A 19,503-nucleotide genomic window follows, 5' to 3' on the forward strand; every position below is an offset into this window, starting at 1 on the left:
CTGGCCCCTGAAATGTCGATCGCTTAAATGACAGATTCCTCATATTAAACCATTAGGAATTTGATATATTATGTCTCAAAGTCCTGAATAAAAGCACCACCTGGGCTTTGGAATATTGGGTCCTTATTTCCCTGCTTACACTGTTAACCTGCCATATAATCTTTGGCAAATCACATTATCTGTCTGAGTTTCCAGTTCCTAATATGTAATGGGCCACGGCTAAAATAAAGAACTGGTTTTATAACTTATTTCTAGTTGCAAAATCCTTTCATTAAATGAAATCTTTTAGGGAAACCTACAAAGTATAAGAGATTAAAAGTAGAACTACTCTGAAGGAGAAGGCAAGGAGAACCCCTCACCATGTACCACTATAGCAATGGAACCAATTAAAAAAACATTACAGCTTTCTCACCTTAAACATTTCGTGATTATAGTAAATTTTCAGTGCCTGAGGAGGAGGCAAGGCCCCAAGTAAGCAACTGCACCAGGGGATCCTCCAGCCCCCAGATGACTTCCCTTCTTTTATCAGAGCCTCTTCCTAAAGCAAACAAGCAAAGAAAGAAATCCCACAGAAACTGAGCAACGTGAGGATTCAGGGAGCCGGGGAAATACTCAACTCCATCCAAGCAAACTAAAACACACTCCAAGGAAGAGATAAGCTTTAAGAGAAGGAAACTAAAACAATCACTTAAAAGAATTTCAACTCTAAATGACTCAAGCCAGGCCACTGGGAGGCTGCAAAACCTCCAAAGCTGGCCTGAAAGAAAAGACTTCACAGTGACCCATCCCTTGATTTTCCTCTTTGGCTTCTCAGTGCTCTGGGGTCAACCTTTTTCAGGGCAATATGTGTGGGAAGTAGCAGTGGCACTGTACATAGCACACGTTCCTCCTGGCACTGAGTGCTGCAGGATCTCAGCACTTTGGGTAAAGGGCTTATAGGAAGAGTAACTATAAATTAACAAATATGGATTTTTAAATATATTAAAACAAAATAATGACCCCAGTAGGGTGGCCAGATGAAAAAATGGCCTCCCAGTTAACTCTGAATTTCAGATAAACAACGAATCATTTTTTAGTATATTTTAGACACTGCATGCTAAAAAAAATGTTATTTATCTGAAATTCAAAGTTAACTGGGCAGTATTTTTGTTTGCTAATTCTACAAACCCAAGGATGAAAACATATTCCAGCCATACTTCCAAATCCAAACTGGTGTGTGTGTGTGTGTGTGTGTGTGTGTGTGTGTGTGTGTTTTATATCCCCCTTGGGAATGGCCTTAAAATGAGAAACATTCCTTCCACTATCCTCCATGGAGATAAAGCTTTAGCCTCAGAGACCAGATTAAATTTCTGAAAACTGCCAAAACTCATTCATGAAATCTGATGAATGAAGGGAATGATTAAGCAGAGATTTGGGACCAAAACATGAGGTGTGCTTCTGTTAATGAAATTGGGTTCCTTATGAAACTCATAATCCTTCATTAACTCCCAACTCCCTATAGAATAAATTCTCAATTTTGTAATATTGAGGCAGATGTGTAATATACAAGGCATCAGACCAAATCTACTTCTCCAGCCTGGTTTCTCACCCTAGTCTCTGGCCATACAAGCCTACAATGCTGATGGATCCTTCCTTACTGCCTCTATAAAAAAAGCCTTTCCTACCTGACTGATGCTTTATGTCTTTAAAAACCAACTTAAATCCTTTCTGAAATAAGTGGAAGGATGGGGGAATGGATGAATGGAAAAAATGAATAAAATTTCTTTACAAAATTTTCTTGCCTCCATTCTCAATACCCAAGCAGTAGTTAAAAACATGCATGGGCTTTAGAGTTAGACAGACTGAAAATCAAATCCCAATTCTGTTATTGAGTAGATATATGGTTTTAGGCAAGAAGTTTAACATCATTGAGCTAAAATCCACACATTTATAAAACAAGGATAACGTAGCATATCCCACAGAGGGTTGTAGGGATGATTAAGTAAGACAGGTTACAGAAAGCACTTAGCACGGTGCCTGTCACAGAGTAAACATTTGATAATCTTAGCTGTTACTACATTATTCCTTTAGGTCTTCTCAGTATTCTCATATCATAGAACCCAAACCACCTTACTGCATTTAACTGTTTACATATCTCTTATGTAGGATCTTCTTCTCTCTTTCTTTCTCTCTTTCTAATCATTACCTCCTACCACAGTTCCTGGGGATGTAACAGAGCAAGCAAATTAAAGGGAGAGATCTAACATATATCGAGCCTATTTTTTTTAAAATTTCTCTCCCCTTCCCCATCCCCAACTGTCTGCTCTCTGTGTCCATTCACTGTATATTCTTCTGTGCCCACTTGCATTCTTGTCAGCAGCACTGAGAATCTGTGTCTCTTTTTGTTGCATCATCTTGCTGCATCAGCTCTCCAATTGTGCAGCGCCACTCCTGAGCAGGCTGCACTTTTTTCACGCAGGGCGGCTCTCCTAGCGGGGGTGCACTCCTTGCACATGAGGCTCCCCTACGCAGGGGACACCCCTGTGTGGCACAGCACTCCTTGTGCACATCAGCGCTGCATATGGGCCAGCTCACCACACGGATCAGGAGGCCCTGGGTTTGAACCCTGGACCTCCTATATGGTAGGTGGATGCTCTATCAGTTGAGCCAAATCCGCTTCCTGAGCCTATTAAGTAATATATTGCTAAGCACTGCACTGTGTAAGACATTTTCATACACTATTTAATCCTCACAACAAGTCTTACAAGGAAGGCAAAATTTTATAAATTTAAGAGATGAGGAAACCATTAAATAAATTCTAAAAGCTCATTTTCTCAGGATTCAAAGGCAGCAAATGGAATGGCAGATTTGACTCCAGGCCTGTCTAGTGGCCAGCCTGTGCTATTTACCTACGTCACACCCCTCACACCCAGAGATTAGTCTCTTTACCTGTTCCCCTTCCAGCTGTTCTCAAGGTCAGGGTGTGGCAGGTAGTCCAGGCCTGGGATAATCAGCAAGAGGGAAGTAAAAAGGGAGAGATTAGTTAGGGCATAACTAAGGCCATCTTGCCCAGCCATCTCAATTTCTTTTCTTCCCTCAAAACTGTTTCACATATGATTTAATAAGTCTTCAACTCATTATTTTTTAGTTACTATTTAAGGACATCAAATATAAATTAACCATTCTCCTTTAACAGAAATGAGAACATTATACATATAGCCAAAGATGGATTTGGTTGTGTTCCATTTCACATTTACATATAGTAGTATGTACCCATATAAAAATATAATATTGTTTCATGTTTAATTAATAAGTAAATGATTTTTTTGTACATACACAATCACACACACAAAATAAAAACAAAACTCAGATTACCCAATTTCTTTTCTACGCAGCCATTTTCTAACTCCAAAATGGGCCTTCCACCAAAAAGAATGGACTTCCAAAAAGTTATTTTACCAACTTTCATGAGAAGGAAGCAGCTTTTTAAAAAGTCCTTTCAGCATCAAGAATGTACACTCCATAACAGTGGGGGAATCATTGTTTCAGAGATTTCCTGGTAAAGTAATGAAGTTAATTTATTTAGTATTGATGAGGTCTACCAAAAACTGGATTCTAAGAGAGAGACTGTAAAAGAAAACCAAAATAAGGGCTGGTCTCTTGTCCCCCAGTTCTACCCACCAGGTGGTTCCCAGGTTCCCAGAATTAACTACATCTAAAACAAAATAAAAGTTCAAATCAAACATCGGCAGAATATTTGAAGTGCTTTCATTGATGGGCCCTTTGGAACACCTGACTGGCTAGGCCCTGGGCCTTTTGTAGCACTGTATTCCTATGATTCAACCATTAGTAAAGTGTCTCTATATTTAATCCAGACTGTGATTTTTTAGATGCCTACTCAAGCTCAGAGATCACAGACACTTAACATTAGCCAGGCAGACTTCAATGAGGCCAGTTCTGACCTCTCAAAGTTCCTCCCTGCAATGCAAACAATCCCATGTTGCTGTTTTCCCTTCCTGCACCAAAAAAAAAAAAAGTATACATAGATATATCTTCCAGTGTTAATTTCCTCATTGAGACCATGTCCCTGTTACAATGGGAGTGTTTTGCCAGTAACTATTCATAGTAACTTCCTTGGGGAATGACATACCCTCTATTTCTGGTAAAAGCAAGGAAATCCACCAACCTCTTCCTGGCATCCCTTTGCTGCTTACACAAGAAAGTGAACTTCAGAAACAGGGATGGACAAATAAAGTGAGAGGGTGGGTGAGGGGCCTGAGAAATGGAAAGAAACCAAGCTGATTTTACTTTATTCTCCAACAACCCCATCACCCTATTTTTCTGATTAAGAATTTAAGTAGAAAGGTGCCCTCACCATCTCCCTCCTACTTCTCATCTTACTAAAACTCCCCTTTTCAGGGCAGGGAGGATTTCAGATTAAAAGAGACTGCAGAGGTTCCCATATACCCCACCTCTTATATCTCTCTTTTTTATTTTTAAGATTTATTTTTATTTTATTCTCCCCGCCCAGTTGTCTGTTCTCTGTGTATATTTGCTGCATGCTCTTCTTTGTCCACTTCTGTTGTTGTCAGCGGCACAGGAATTTGTTTCTTTTTGCTGCGTCATCTTGTTGTGTCAACTCTCCGTGTGTGTGGCACCATTCTTGGGCAGACTGCACTTTCTTTCATGCTCGGTGGCTCTCCTTACGGCGCATTCCTTGTGTATGAGGCTCCCCTGCACAGGGACACCCCTGCATGGCACGGCACTCCTTCCACACATCAGCACTGTGCATGGGCCAGCTCCACACAGGTCAAGGAGGCCTGGGGTTTGAACCGCGGACCTCCCATGTGGTAGATGGATGCCCTAACCACTGGGCCAAGTCCACTTCCCTTTTATATCTTTTAATGTAACATTTTTTGTGAACCTATGTATTTTTTTTTTTAAAAGACAATAAAAAAATAAATAAAAAATCATGGATACATGTTTAATGGCACTTATGTATTCATCTTTGTATATTCTCAAGGAAAATGCAAATGAAAACCACCATAATCTGCTACTACACAACTCTAGAACTTCTAGAATACAGAATTCCAGCAACACTAAAAAAAAAAAAAAAAGACAATGAAGAGACATTAACAACAACAAAGAAGAGTAGACCTTTTCTAGCTCCAAACTGGAAAAAGAATTGTAAAAAGAAATGTTCACACAATCAGGGAAATTTGCATATGGACTTAGTATTAAATAAATAATAATCAAGAATTGTAGGGAAGTGGACTTGGCCCAGTGGATAGGGCATCCGTCTACCACATGGGAGGTCCGCAGTTCAAACCCCGGGCCTCCTTGACCCATGTGGAGCTGGCCCATGTGCAGTGCTGATGAGCGCAAGGAGTGCCCTGCCATGCAAGGGTGTCCCCTGCGTAGGGGAGCCCCATGCGCAAGGAGTGAGTCCCATAAGGAGAGCCGTCCAGTGCAAAAGAAAGTACAGCCTGCCCAGGAATGGCACCGCACACACGGAGAGCTGACGCAGCAGGATGACGCAACAAAAAGAGACACAGATTCCCATGCAGCTGACAAGAACAGAAGTAGACAAAAGAAGAACATGCAGCAAATGGACACAGAGAACAGACAACTGTGGCATGGGGGGGGGGGGAAGAAATAAATAAAAAATAAATCTTTAAAAAAAAAGAATTGTTAATTTTGTTAGGTGTGACATGCATTGTAGTTAGGTCAAAAATTGTCCTTTTTTTGGAAGCACACTGAAGTATTTAATGATGAAATGCCATGCTGACTACTTATAAAGTCATGTTTGAAGTTTTTCAATAATAACTTTCCTTTTATAAAAAGAGGGATAGGTGAAAAAAGACTGTGGCAAAAGGTTGAAGCTTGATGATGCTGGGTGATGAGTTCATGTAGATTCACTGAACTCTCTACTTTTGTGTATATTTTGAAATTTCCATAATAAAAAGTTTAAAGCAAGAAACAGAAAAACTTTGCCACCTACTGTTACCTATTCCTAGATCTGAAGCACAAAACGCATGTTTCCTACCAGCAGTCTATACTGATTTATCACCCCAGTGATTGGCAGCATAGAGCAGTGGTTAAATTGCAGGCTGTAGAGTCAAACTGCCTGGGTCCACAACCTCGATTTGCACATTTGCACATTTACACATTCTGTGACCTTGGGGCCTAAATTTCCCCATCTGTAAAATGGAGTAATATAGTAAGATTTACTTTATTGAACTGTTACAAAGATAAATGAGTTAGTACTTGTATAGTATTTAGAATAGTGGCTGATTATAGTAAGCACTCAGTAAATAGTAATTATCCTTGTTAGTTTAGTAGCTTCTGAAAGCAGGAAGGTACTCTATCTGGTTCCATTCTCTTTTTTTAACAGAAAAAAAACTTAAGGTGAAAAATATTTTTCTAAAAACCCACCAAGGGTCACATAACCAGATAAACTGGGCTAGAATTCCATCTTTCCTGGAATTCAGACCAAAGTTCTTTTCTACTCACTTTAATATATATTCAGTTTAATAAGAGGCAACAGAATCTACCATGTATGTTCTCCTGTTAGCACAGGAGAAGCCTGGGTCTCTCTCTTAAGTAATAGACCATCTAGTTGATAAATGTAATACTGGCTTTTGTACAGTGACTTGCATTTTTGAAAGGGCTTCTAACAAGTTCAAGAACAGGAAAAACTAATCTATGGTCACAGAAATCAGAAGAGTGGTTGCCTCTGGATGGAAGGACTGGCTGCAAAGGTATACAAAAGGGACATGAGATAACTTTCTAGGATGATATAAATATACTATTTCTTCATTAGAATTGGTTGCACAAATGTATACACTTTCCAAAACTCACAACACCTCTACACTTAAGATCTGTGTATTTCCCTGTACGTCAATTTTACCTCAAATTTTATAAACTGCTCCTACATACTTATATTTCCTTATCTTCTTGGCTCTGTTAACCACAGCAAATAATTTCAGAAAACTGGAAGTCCTAAAGGGGTAGGTGACTTGGTCAAAGATGCACAGCAAAGCTAAAGTAGAACAAGGTCTCCTGACTTCTGATCCTATGTGACTTCAAATACAAGACTAAACTGAAGCAGCACAGAGTATTAATACAAATGAGAAAAGAGAGGGGTGAGAAAAGAATTGCTAGCCTTGTTCGCAGAAAATATGGAGAAGACAGAGATTAACATAGGAGAGAAATATCAGGGATGGCTATACAGGTGAAATGGGACTTATCTGAGCCTGCATTTACATTCTGGTGCCATTAACTCTGGTGCCATCTGCCCCTCTCTGTCAGTACATCGCAGGCTATTTGAGAGCAAGCATCATATTGTTCAGCCTCCTTGATCAGTCCCCATAGCGCCTGCATGTAGCAGGCTCTAGGTATAAACACTATCATTTCAGCTGTCCTCGGGGTCCTCCTCACTTAATTCTGCTTCTTCAGCCCTCCTCTCAACCCCTTCTCAATAAACTACCAGGACACTGTTCAATCCCACAGGAATAAATTCTGAGCTACACGTCTTTACTTTTCCTAATACCGGAAGCCTTGAGACCAAGAGTAGTAGAACAAAGTCCCGGGTACTCTGTGGGATAGGGGAGCATTTGGTGGTTAAAATAAAAAGTCCATTGTGCTTTATTCTTCCCTCCAGATCTTATCAACATGGAAAAAAATGCCCTTCACGCAATGGGCAAAGAAAAGTACAATGTGGCCTCTAATCTGTCCTTTAGTGTTTACATGTGAACCATTTGGCACCAAGTAAGTCAACAGGGGTTTTGTTAAGAAAGAAAAAAGTTGTCAGTTTCACACAATGTTTCTGAGCTGGGTGGCATTATGTCACTACTATCTTAAGGTAAAACTACCCACTAAGGAGTTTTAAACTGTTCCTGCTTTTATCAGCTTAGATAGCCTGTGGCTTAGCTGCACGTAGCTGAGCGACTCAGTAGTTCATTGATGTATACAATCCTCATGAACTACAGTACACTAGCTTTTTGAACTGGAAGGCTCCTTAAAGATATACTGGAGCAGTGGCATGATATGAGGGGATACATGAGGATGAGGAGTGGTCCAGTTTCATAGCAGATCTGCAAGATCTTGTGACCTGCATCATTACTATGGATTTGAATACGCAATTGGATATTTAGTTATTCCCTGTCCTAATTAGTCTCTATTTGTTCCATTAATGTGACTTTGCTTGCCTAATTAGATCAAAAAGTTTATATGGCTATGAGTCTCCAAAAAGAGCCAGGAGGTTATCAGAGGGGTTGCCCTTACGCACACCTTAACAGAGTCCCAGAGACAGATAAAGTAGATACAACCCCGGGTATTGGTTCTTCTGAGGGCTACAGACACCCACAGGTTCTATGGTCATGGCAGACGGAGTTCAGTGCCTTGTCAGTTGGCCCTACTTTGGAGTTTGTGTTTCTGTGTGATGGAGCTGGACTTAGATGTGATCTTTGTTCACAAGTCTCTCCTTTTGCTTTTACCAGAACTGTATTTGGTGCTGGGGTTTAATATATGCCCAGGGGACCTGAATCTCTGGACTGACCATGTGATAGCCAGGCCCTGAGCCTCAACAGACTTCAGCTCCTACACTCTGGTTTATTGGACCTACCCCACTCAGCTAACATGGAGTTGAAGAAGGTCAACCACCACACCAGGGAGCCAAGAGTGCCTATAACTGAAAGCAGGAGGATTGCATCTAGCATCCATATGGAATCTAAGCCCCCTCTTGATATAGATGTAGGGTGGACACAACCATTCCAAGGTCCACAGGATGGAGGAATAGAGTATGGATTAGAGTGGACTTACTGATATTCTATTCATGAACTATTGTGATTAGTAATCGAAGAAAATGTGGCATTGGTGTGGAGAAAGTGGCCATGGTGGCTGCTGGGGGTAGGGAATGGGAGGAAGAGATGAGATGTGGGGGCGTTTTTGGGACTTGGAGTTGTCCTGGGTGGTGCTGCAGGGACAGTTACTGGACATTGTATGTCCTCCCATGGCCCACTGGGTGGAATGTGGGAGAGTGAGGGCTATGATGTGGACCACTGACCATGAGGTGCAGCAGTGCTCAGAGATGTATTCACCAAATGCAATGAATGTCTTATGATGATGGAGGAGATTGTTGTTATGGGGGGAGGAGTGGGGGGAGGGGGGTGGGGGGTATATGGGGACCTCATATTTTTTTAATATAATATTAAAAAAATAAAGACAAAAAAAAAAAAGATAAAGAAAAAAGAGATGTGATGTTGGGACTTTTTCAGGACTTGGCATTGTCCTGAATGATACTGCAGGGACAGATGCAGGACATTATATAACCTGCCATAACCCACTAAATAAAGTGGAAGAGTATAAACTACAACATAAACTATAATCCATGCTATGTGGCAATGCTCTAAAATGTACTCATCAAATGCACTGAACGTACCACACTAATGAGGGCAATTGTCAATGTGGAAGGAGTGGGGGCTGTGGGGAGTGGGATATATGGGAACCTCGTATTTTTTATTGTAACATTTTGTGTGATTTATGTATCTTTGAAAAAGATAATAAATTTTTTTAAAAATAATATAGTTAAAAGAAAAAAATAATAATTATTATATCAAAAGCTCCCACAGCGTGACTTCATCAGTGCTAGGCCCTAGCAAATGACAATATATACCTTTTTCACAATAGTTAACATTTTTCACCCACCATGTGCAAGACATTGGATTCTTATACTGACCCTATGAGAAGAGCATTATAATCCTCACTCTATAAAACAATGAAGAGGGAGGGCTATAATTTGATCTTATATCTAACTAAAAGTCCTATTTACTCTTCAGTAATCCACATTTCTCATGCCACTCAATGATAAGGAAAGTTTTGAAGCTTCCATCACCTAAACTTTAGTGTCTCCTATCTCATTATTATACTAAATTAAAACTTTTCAAGATACCCTTCAGCATTCTCTGCCTTAGCAATTCTTTTTAAAAAAGCAAGAGATGGAATTGTCTCAAAGACCTATGGCTAGCTATTTTTCATTTGCTCTAGTAGAGCCATTCTCTCTATTTTCCTTGGTGCCTTGGAAGGTTCTGTGTAGAAGGCTGGCCTTTGAGGACTTCATCATTTAGCACTCTTGCCCTCCCTCCACCTTCCATTTGGCCTTAGCCAGGGAGAGGCAACGGATAAAGGTTGAAAAAGGGAAGACAGTATTGGAAATGAAGATGTTTTTCTTGTTCTTACAATTCTGGCATAAATGAACACTGAAGAACATATTCAGGTTGTCTGGATTCCTCCAGAGAGGCCACAGCTCCTATCCAATGGCTATCTCCTAGAATCGTAACTACTCTCCTTGGGGTGAAACTGCTCTCTTCACTTTCCCCATTCAGGTTTAGGGGTACTAACTTCTCCCCACTGTTCTCCCCAAGGTGCTTTGCTATCCTTTGTTACTTTCCCTTAAACATGTTTACACCTGTGTAAATAGTCATTAAATTAAACTTTTCTCAATTGCTTCATTTGAAGATCTCATTTATTTCTGTACAGACTTAGATTGATTCAACCTGAGCTCTGAAATCCCCTTGATATTTTGAATCACTGAACAAATATATCTTTTTCAGCCATATATTTATACATCCATTCCACAAATATTTACTGAGCACATATTGAATGCCAGGCACTAGGTTTATAATAGTGACAAGCAGATGCAGCCACTGCTCTCAGAGAGCATAAAATATAGTAGGGCAGCTAAATTTTAAACATGTCATCACATAAACTTAGTTGAAAACCACACTTGTGCGATGTGGTTTTTTTTTTTATTTATTTCTCTTCCCTTCTCCCTCCTCTCCTCCCCTCCCCCCCCCCCCCCCCCCCCCCGTTGTCTGCTCTCTGTGTCCATTCGCTGTGTGTTCTTCTGTGACTGCTTCTATCCTTATCAGCAGCACCAGGAATCTGTGTTTCTTTTTGTTGCATCATCTTGTTGTGTCAGCTCTCCATGTGTGCGGTGCCATTCTTGGGCAGGCTGCACTTTTTCGCACTGGGCAGCTCTCCTTACGGGACACATTCCTTGCGCGTGGGGCTCCCCTATGCAGGGGACACCCCTGTGTGGCATGGCACTCCTTGCACGCATTAGCGCTGCACATGGGCCAGCTCCACACAGGTCAAAATGGCCCGGGGTTTGAACCGCGGACCTTCCATGTGGTAGGTGGACGCCCTATCCATTGGGCCAAGTCCACTTCCCTCTGCAACATGCTTTGAAAGAGGGGAACATGGCCCTATGAGGGCCTATGCTACAGATTCAGTCCACCCAGGTAGATCAGAAATAACTTGCATGAAAAAGGAAAATGTGAGTTAATATCTAAAGGACAAATAGGAGTTTATGGTGCATAAAAGGAAAGAAAGATCATTACAAGCAGAAGCTGATGACAGATAAAGGCCAGCGTGGCTGGGAAAATGAAAGTAAGAGGTAAGATGAAGCTGAAGAGGCTTTGTAAACAATACTGAAAATATATTTATCCTCTGGTTGCAGCATGGACAATGGGTTGAAGAGTTAGAGTGGTTGAACACAGATGAAGTGGAAGCATATTATTTCAGCTGACATGGTGAAAGGAGATCCATAAGGTGGTATGGAAAATGAAGGAAAATTAATAGATTTGGCCTTGTGGCGTTGGTGACACTGTAGCAGAGTACCAACCAGAGCCATGGTAGGTCAGGCATTTAGAAAGTTTATGCCCCTCTTTGACCAAGTCTTGGTTGAAAGGAGTGCTGTCAAAACTGTAACCAAAGGAGGCATTATACTTCCAGAAAAATCTCAAGGAGAAGTACTGCAGGCAACAGTAGTAGCTGTTGGATTGGGATCTAAAGGAAAGGGTGGAGATATTCAACCAGTTAGTGTGAAAGTTGGAAATAAAGTTCTTCTCCCAGAATATGGAGGCACCAAAGTAGTTCTAGATGATAAGGATTATTTCTTATTTAGAGATGGTGACATTCTTGGGAAGTATATAGACTGAAATAGATCAGTATTGAAATGGCATCATGTGAAGCTGCCCATTACGGTGGAGTCCTAAAATCTTCCATCATGTAGATTATTCCCATGTCTCTCTTTTGTAATAAACTAATGATAATCCAGCGTCTCTAAAATTCAGTTTCACTATACTAATATAAACATTTTCAAATAAAAAAAAAAAGATTTGCCCTACCCCAGGGAATTTCAGTGTCAGTTCCTTATAGAATTGTCTTTAGGCAATGACTGACCAACATATGGAAAAAAAAAAAAAAAAAAGGATGGCTTCTCAGTGTGGAATGGGGGTCAAGAAGCATTGCTTAGGTCTAGAAATTTAGAGGAAACTCAGTAACATATACACAGGCTCAGGGCCTGTTGTTGCTAATACTATTGTTTTTCTTGTTCTTGTTATTCTTGGATAGCTGGACTCCAGGCCTCTGCTCTGTGATAAACCTGCTTCTAACCTTGTACTGAAGCAGCACCTGGGAAAGGAACTATGTGAATCATTGAATAAAGACATACTACAAAAGAATAAATCAAGATACAGAAAACAACTCAGAGTCAAAAACCAAGCTTCACAAAATTAGCAGAGGATATGATAGGCATATTATGATAGCAGAACTGTGTACTGCTGTCAAATATTAGGAAATTCAAGGTTGAAAATACAAAATAGGCTCTTTTACAGCAGGTCATCTCAGAGTTTTCAATAGGTTAATGTGCAACATGTCTCTCCAAGGTAAAATCCTAAGCAGTATTTTCCTTACAACAGAATTCTTTTTCCAGAGGTCATTGGTATGGCATTTTAGAAAACACTGCCTTTAAGATTTACAGCCAACCTGTCATCTTTATAGCTCTATCTGATCTTCACTGTAACCCACTGAAGTTAGGAAGACTGCTATCATCATTATCCTCAATCACTGATGATATTTGATAACCAGCAGGGCACAGGCCAAACACAGTCCAGAAGTGGACTCCTTAGTCCCCCTGCTGAGTTCCACACTAATCCTTCGGTGGCTGAATCATAGGGAGGTAAGGGGTTTCTCAAAGGGGAAGGTCAGAAGGAGTGGCTATTCACCAAGCAAGACAAAAAGGAATTCTGTATTTTAGTAACTGGTACAGCTATGCCTTTATTTACCACAGGGGAAAAGGAAAAAAAAAAAGGTGATTCCCTTCTTCAGGACTATTACTCAGTAATGGCAGAGCTAGATTCCATCAAGGTCCTCAGACTCTAAATCCTCTACCGTTATCTCTCTGCCATCCACTTTCTTTACTTCTGTGTTCTTTTTCACACCTTATGGACCACCCTAGTCAGTGACTCAGACCAGGAAAAATACAGATTTGGTGACAGAAGACTTGTGCTCAAGTCCTACTTCTGCTAGTTATTAACTGTGTGACCTTGGGCAAGTCACCTGATCCCTAAGGACTATTTCTTCACTGGGAAAATAATGGTACGCATGTTTACATAGGGCAGTTGAAGAAATACTTTGTAAGGTATTAAGTGCTATTCAATGTTAGCCATTCACATTTATAGATTAGCATCTTTCAAATCTGCTGGAACCAGAATTCTTTTTCCACATGAGAAAACCGAGAATTCAGAGAGATTAAATCACTTGCCCACACAGGTAGTGATGATAGAGCCAAGAGTGATATCAAGGCTCGTGACATCCAATTCAGGGCTCTTTGCTAGTCAGTCTCCAAACTCACTGCACAGGCTATAATGTGAAAATGTGGAAATGTGAATCATCCCAAATTACAGTCACAGCACTGTCATTCTCTTCTTCTAAGTTAGCAGGAATATGGTCTGCTTTTGGCCCAAAAAACATCTTCTATGCTTTAGGGTGCACCTAGCTAACTGCCAGCAGATTAAAAGGGAATGGAGTCACTCCCAGCAGCCTAGGGCTGGACTAACAGAAAGTGCTGTTAATGAGACTATTTCTGCTGTGGATACAGCAGGTAAAAGGGACCAGTGCCACACCATACCAAGGTCTGACTTTTAGGCCCTCAGATGCCACAGCCCAAAGGGGTGATGCATCCTGGTGTGGAAATTAAGAGGGAAGAATTATTCTCAACCTACGAGGATTCAAATTGAAGACAACTCACATAAAGACAATCCTCAATGAAATGCAACAGAGGGTCAAATGATATGGTATTCCCTACTCTCAGAATTCTAAGCAAGCTGAATAAAGCAATGTGGTTTTGTGAAATAAACCTGGCTTTAGATTCAGAAACCAAGTCTTCTATTTACTGGCTCTGGTAGTCATCTGCAGAGCCCCTGAAATTTCTGGCTTTCTGTCTTCCAGGCCCATGATAAGACTACACTTCCTGACCCACATGTGGTTGGGTGGGGTGATGTGACTATTTCTGGCCAATGCATTATGAGAAAGGAGGTATGTCACGTCTAGGTCAAGCATTTATTGCTGGTGTGACACTCTCCAGAGATGTCCTTTCCTTTGGCACAGCATATTTGCAATGGTTGTTGCCACCCTACATCCCTAAGTACAAAGAAAAGAGCCCACCTGATGACCCACTATGAGCAAGTGACACAGGCAAGAAATAAACATCTGTGTTTTATGACACTCAGACTTGGAGGTTGCTTATTACCTCAGAATACAAAGTTCTGGCAGTCAGGTCACCCAGCTATGATTAGAGGGAGGCCCTTGAATGCCTTTAGTCATTCATTCCTTCCTTCATTTTACAAATATATATTGGATATATAGTGAGTACCAAAGTGTGATAGGCACAGTTCTAGGGACTGGAGATATAGTAGAAAAACAAAGTCCTAGCTCTTGTGGAGGTTACTTTTACCAACGAATGCATTTAAATGGCTAAATTTTTTCAGATTACCTAATTGTACCCTCAGAAAGAACAAACAGCCTGACTTTGTGTTTTAGACTGTTTTTTAAAAATTTATTTGAAATACTTCCTTATATATTAACTTATTTAATCCTCACTGCATTCTTATTAACTGATAAAGTTATTATTATACATACTGACAGATGGGAAAATTGAGGCTGGGAAAAGTTATTATTATTGTGGTTATTTTTATTAGCATCCAGTACTCAGTGACACAGCCAGATCTAGAATTTGTACTCTCACATTTCTGGTTCAGAGTCCTCTAAAAAAAAATCTCAGGTTGACAATAAAAACCCAAATCACAATTTTCCCTAGGGATACTCCTAGATAATTCCTCTATGAAAGTGCTATAAGTGAAACATATAAGAATGGAGTCATTCTGTGATTATAGTAATAAAAGATCACCACAATCAGGATACTAAACAGAATTGCCCTATACCAATTCTGCCTACTAGTGGATCAAATTTCAGGATGTCTCTACTTTACAACTTTATGTATGGAAAGACACCTAAGCATACATCAAGTATAAACATTTTTACCCATTTGGTATTGTATTTAAAAAGAAATGGCCAGGGAAGTGGCTGTGGCTCAATCAGCTGGGCTTCCGTCTACCATATGGGAGGCCCTGGGTTCACATCCCAGGGCCTCCTTGTGAAGGCAAGCTGGCCCGCAGTTGCAGAGAGCTGGCACAGCAAAATGATGCAACAAAGGGAGACAAGCAGACACAGAAGAACACACAGCAAATGGACACAGAGAGCAGACAGCAAGCAAGCCACAAGGGGGGGGGGGGAGGGGAGGGAAAGAAAGAAAGGAAAGAAAGGAAGGAAGAAAGAAAACCTTTAAAAAAAAAAAAAAAAAGAAACAGCCAGTACTTTTTACCAGGACCTGGTTTCATGGTGTCTTTTTATTGGGGCAAATTTCCTAGATAACCAAGCCATACCCAATTCCTCAACAACAGCTCAGTATCTCACTCTAAGCCTATGCCTTGAAAATCCAACAAATCGAGGGTCATTTCAAAGAGCCTCTATTTTCTGAAACTTCCTCTAATTGCCCTAATTGAAAGTGATTTCCTATTATCTTTTGTATGTTTTTATTTTGATGTGACATATACTCCATCCTGAAGTCATATTCAGATGGCAGTGAGAAAGCCACATGAGGAAATAGTGGAAAACAAAACGACAAATATTGGTTGAGGCAAATTGTGGTGGCTTCTGAAAGCCAGACTAAAAAGTTAAACTTTCCTCACAGGCAAGAGTGGCTGCTGGGAAATGTAGAGTATTTACAAAACACAAATATAATCACATTATCGCCTGTTCTACTGAAAGAGGGTAAGAAGTTGGAGTGGAAATCAAAGTTTGGATAATGTGAAAGGATGGATAATCTATTTTAGACTGGTATTTAACTAGCTGCTTTGTGCTTAACACCCAATATGCAAATTGCACTCTGACTGACCACCTGAATCATGACTTAGGAAACTCTCTGCAGTGCTACACTGTGAAATCTTGAAGGAATTCTTCTAAAACGCTAATTTCATGGAAGATAACCCCACTTTCCCAGCAGATCAGGGAACTCTAAAATGTAACAAATACTAATTTTATGAAGTTTAATTAACCAAAATTGATTGGCTTTGGAAAACGTTTGTACTTACACAGGTATCATTACAGCAGCCAAAAGACCTTGGGACTCTTCAGTCTGCAAACCCATTGTTCATTGCCACAAATTTACGCCTTTTCTTGAGTAGTATGTGATTCTGAAGTTCTCTCTTCCGTGTGAGACACGCAGCTGCCCCACATGAGTTGTAACATGAGTGGTCATAAGCAGCCTTTCAGTTATCTTTCAAGCGAGGTCATCATGGCCCCTCTCCACCTGCACTGATTCTAGCTCACCAACTGGGTTTGGTTCGAACAGCTTCGTGCCCTATCTCACTAGAAGGCACTGCCTTGGCAGAAATTGCTGCCCCTGAGCCTACTTGTTACCACGAACTTGGCCAGAACTTTCGGAAGTGAGCCGCCATTTTTTCTCTCCGCGCACCACCTGAGAGCCACTTCAGTTCCAATGGGCCCTCGCAGGGTCTCTCTGTCCCTCAGTCTTCCAGCGCCTCTCTATGGTACATCTACAGTTTTACAGATATTCTTCTTTCCCCTTTATTGCACGGCACTTTTCCACAAGTATTTTTGTTGTCTACTGTAAGCAGCGCACCAGCCTTAGCTACACTACATTTTGCATATTACCTGTAACAGTGATCTTCTGACTTTGGGGTTTGCTTACTTCCTGAAGGACGGACTTTTTAAAGCTAAATACATATTCACACATATGTAAGATGTCCTCTAAAATTTTTCATGATAACTTTACTTACAAAAGACGTCATTTCCAGTATATTGAATATTATTTTTAATACCTCCTTATAAACTTCTCCAGTGAAATCGAAGCACCACAGTGGATAAGCACCCATCCATTTAAAATAAACACCTCTATTACAGTCATATAATTTACATTGTTCCTTTGTCATCAAAGAGAAATACCCCCCATAGAATTTATCCAAAATGAACTATACCTTTACCTTTCATTTCATTTAACACCATATTATGTGTTTCTGTAACAAAAATATGTATCTTATTTGAAATGTTTGTATATTTTTAATTTCCTATACACATAATTTTCTAGTGTTTATCATTTTTTCTGGATTGAGCTATCCATTAAAATTATTAGTAAATATAAGACACAGAACAAAATAAGACATAAAAAGATGAAAAGACCTCCCAGGATTCCTGGTTTTAAAAAAAAACTGGGGAACCGATGTAGCTGAAGTGGTTGAGTGCCTGCTTCCCATGTACGAGGTCCTGGGTTTGATCACCAGCCCCAGTACCTCAAAAAACATACAACAAAAAAAAAACCAAAAACTTTGTAGACTCCAATATTTCAAATTGTCCATTCATTTGGATTTCCAGGAAGTTTCTACAGCCTGTGACAATGCAGTATAGTAGGATTCTGGATTGATGAGAAGTAGGTCTCCCTTTTGTCAAATGGTAGAAGGAGGATTATAAAAGGAACGGTGGGAAAAGAAACCAGAATAACATCCACCTAAGGATGATCAGTTTTATGGAAAAGAATATATCGAACTTTAGGATCTGGAAATCACTTCCCTATACCTCTCTCACTCCTCTCATCCCCTGAAGAGACTTTGCACATGTTACAGGTAAAAGTAATCCAGTTTGTTGATGTCTGGCCTAAAAAAGGTAGGTACTTGGGTTTCAAATAACTCAAACAATTGGGCATTTCCTGGATACAAACTACAAATAGAAAAGAAAAATAAGTATTCACTGAACACAGACTCTATGCCAGGCACTGGGCTAGGTGCTTTCACACATACTAACTAATTTCAGTCCTCACATTAACTCTGCTAGAAAGCTGTAGCATGTAAGGGAAGTCACCTGTTAAGTGGTCATCACCCAGACCTCACCTAGCTCTACCCCCATTCTCTGGAGAAGTCAGGAATACACACTAAGCTGCCACCAGGCCTTCTGATACCCCACTTTCTTTTCTATTGTTTCCATTCCAAATCTGGGGAGATGTTAAGTTTAATGAAAAGGGCTGGCCAGACCTTAAATCCAGAAACCAGGAACAAGTAGCCCCATATACTTATCAGAAAAGAAATTCTCAGTGACAGGGCCACCTCCCCACCAAGGTGGATAAAAGCCTCACTCAAACAGTATCAATTTGTCTCTCTTCTTCAATGCAAAATGGAGTTGTTGCTGGATTTTTCTCTAAGTTATTGGTTGCATGCTAGTCCAAGTAGGGAGAGAAAGGGCAAAACAGGGCAAAAGGGTTGATTAAACTTCTTCATTTGCTTTTTCAAACCATTGATTACCCTGCCCTTTGTTAATGTTTGGGGGAAGAGTCCCAGCTATTGGCTGTTTTGATTGGTTACCCTACACATCAATTCCCCTGGAGGACCCAATGGCAAGGCCTCTTTAGAATATCTGGGGCTTTGATGCCAAACAAAATCCCATTCCAAATGGGGAATTCTTGCAAGGTTCTTCCAGCAGCCATCCTGTGGGGCGTCCAAGGCCACATGTTTCATGGCCGTGTTTTTCTGCCAGATCCTAGATTTGTCTTTTTATTCCCTAAACTAGCCTACCTCAGAGTGTGCAGAACTGCCATCTATGGACCCTGACCCGGTGTAGTTTTCAACCACCCCAGGAGACCAGCCATGATGGGACTCCTGCTCTTTGGAACTCTTTGTGCTGTGTAAATGACAAGGATATTATTTTTCCCTGCTGAACTCTTTATTCTGTGCAAGTAATAAAGGAATCATTTGTTGAAAGTTTCTGTTGTGCCCTGAACCTTTGTACCCATGACACAGTTTTAGTAACTCTTTCCACAGCATGTATCAGCTTCCTCTACAACACTGACATGAAAAAAATTATCACATTCTTTTATTTTTTTTTTAATTCAAAGCAAATTCGGCTTAGCTCCAACCCAGGATGGCTGAAAATCCAATATGCCACTTTCCAGCAGCTTCTTTCCCCTTCTTTAGTATTTTGAAGGAATTGCAGTTCTTATTCATTCCAGGAAAATATAATTTCAAAGCCTCTGGTCTTCAGATCATTATAGTTGCTACTCCCAATGTCCCTTGTCCATAAGTAGCATGGTTTCTTTGAAGACTATTATCTCCT

The 19,503-nt window shown here is 40.4% G+C and overlaps 1 long non-coding RNA gene across 1 annotated transcript in view; it reads right to left on the bottom strand.

The window, feature by feature from the left end:
* The window catches only part of LOC131280062 (uncharacterized), a 70,862-nt gene extending 54,042 nt beyond the window's left edge, over positions 1 to 16,820 (bottom strand). The window contains exons 1-2 of the long non-coding RNA XR_009187636.1: positions 16,476 to 16,820; positions 2,929 to 2,980 (exon numbers count right to left, since the gene is read on the bottom strand). This is a non-coding gene — a long non-coding RNA (uncharacterized lncRNA). The remainder of the gene's footprint in view (positions 1 to 2,928; positions 2,981 to 16,475) is intronic.
* Between the last annotated feature and the right edge of the window lie 2,683 nt (positions 16,821 to 19,503).

This window comes from Dasypus novemcinctus, chromosome 2 (assembly GCF_030445035.2).
Source record: "Dasypus novemcinctus isolate mDasNov1 chromosome 2, mDasNov1.1.hap2, whole genome shotgun sequence".
NCBI classification, from domain to species: Eukaryota; Metazoa; Chordata; class Mammalia; order Cingulata; family Dasypodidae; genus Dasypus; species Dasypus novemcinctus.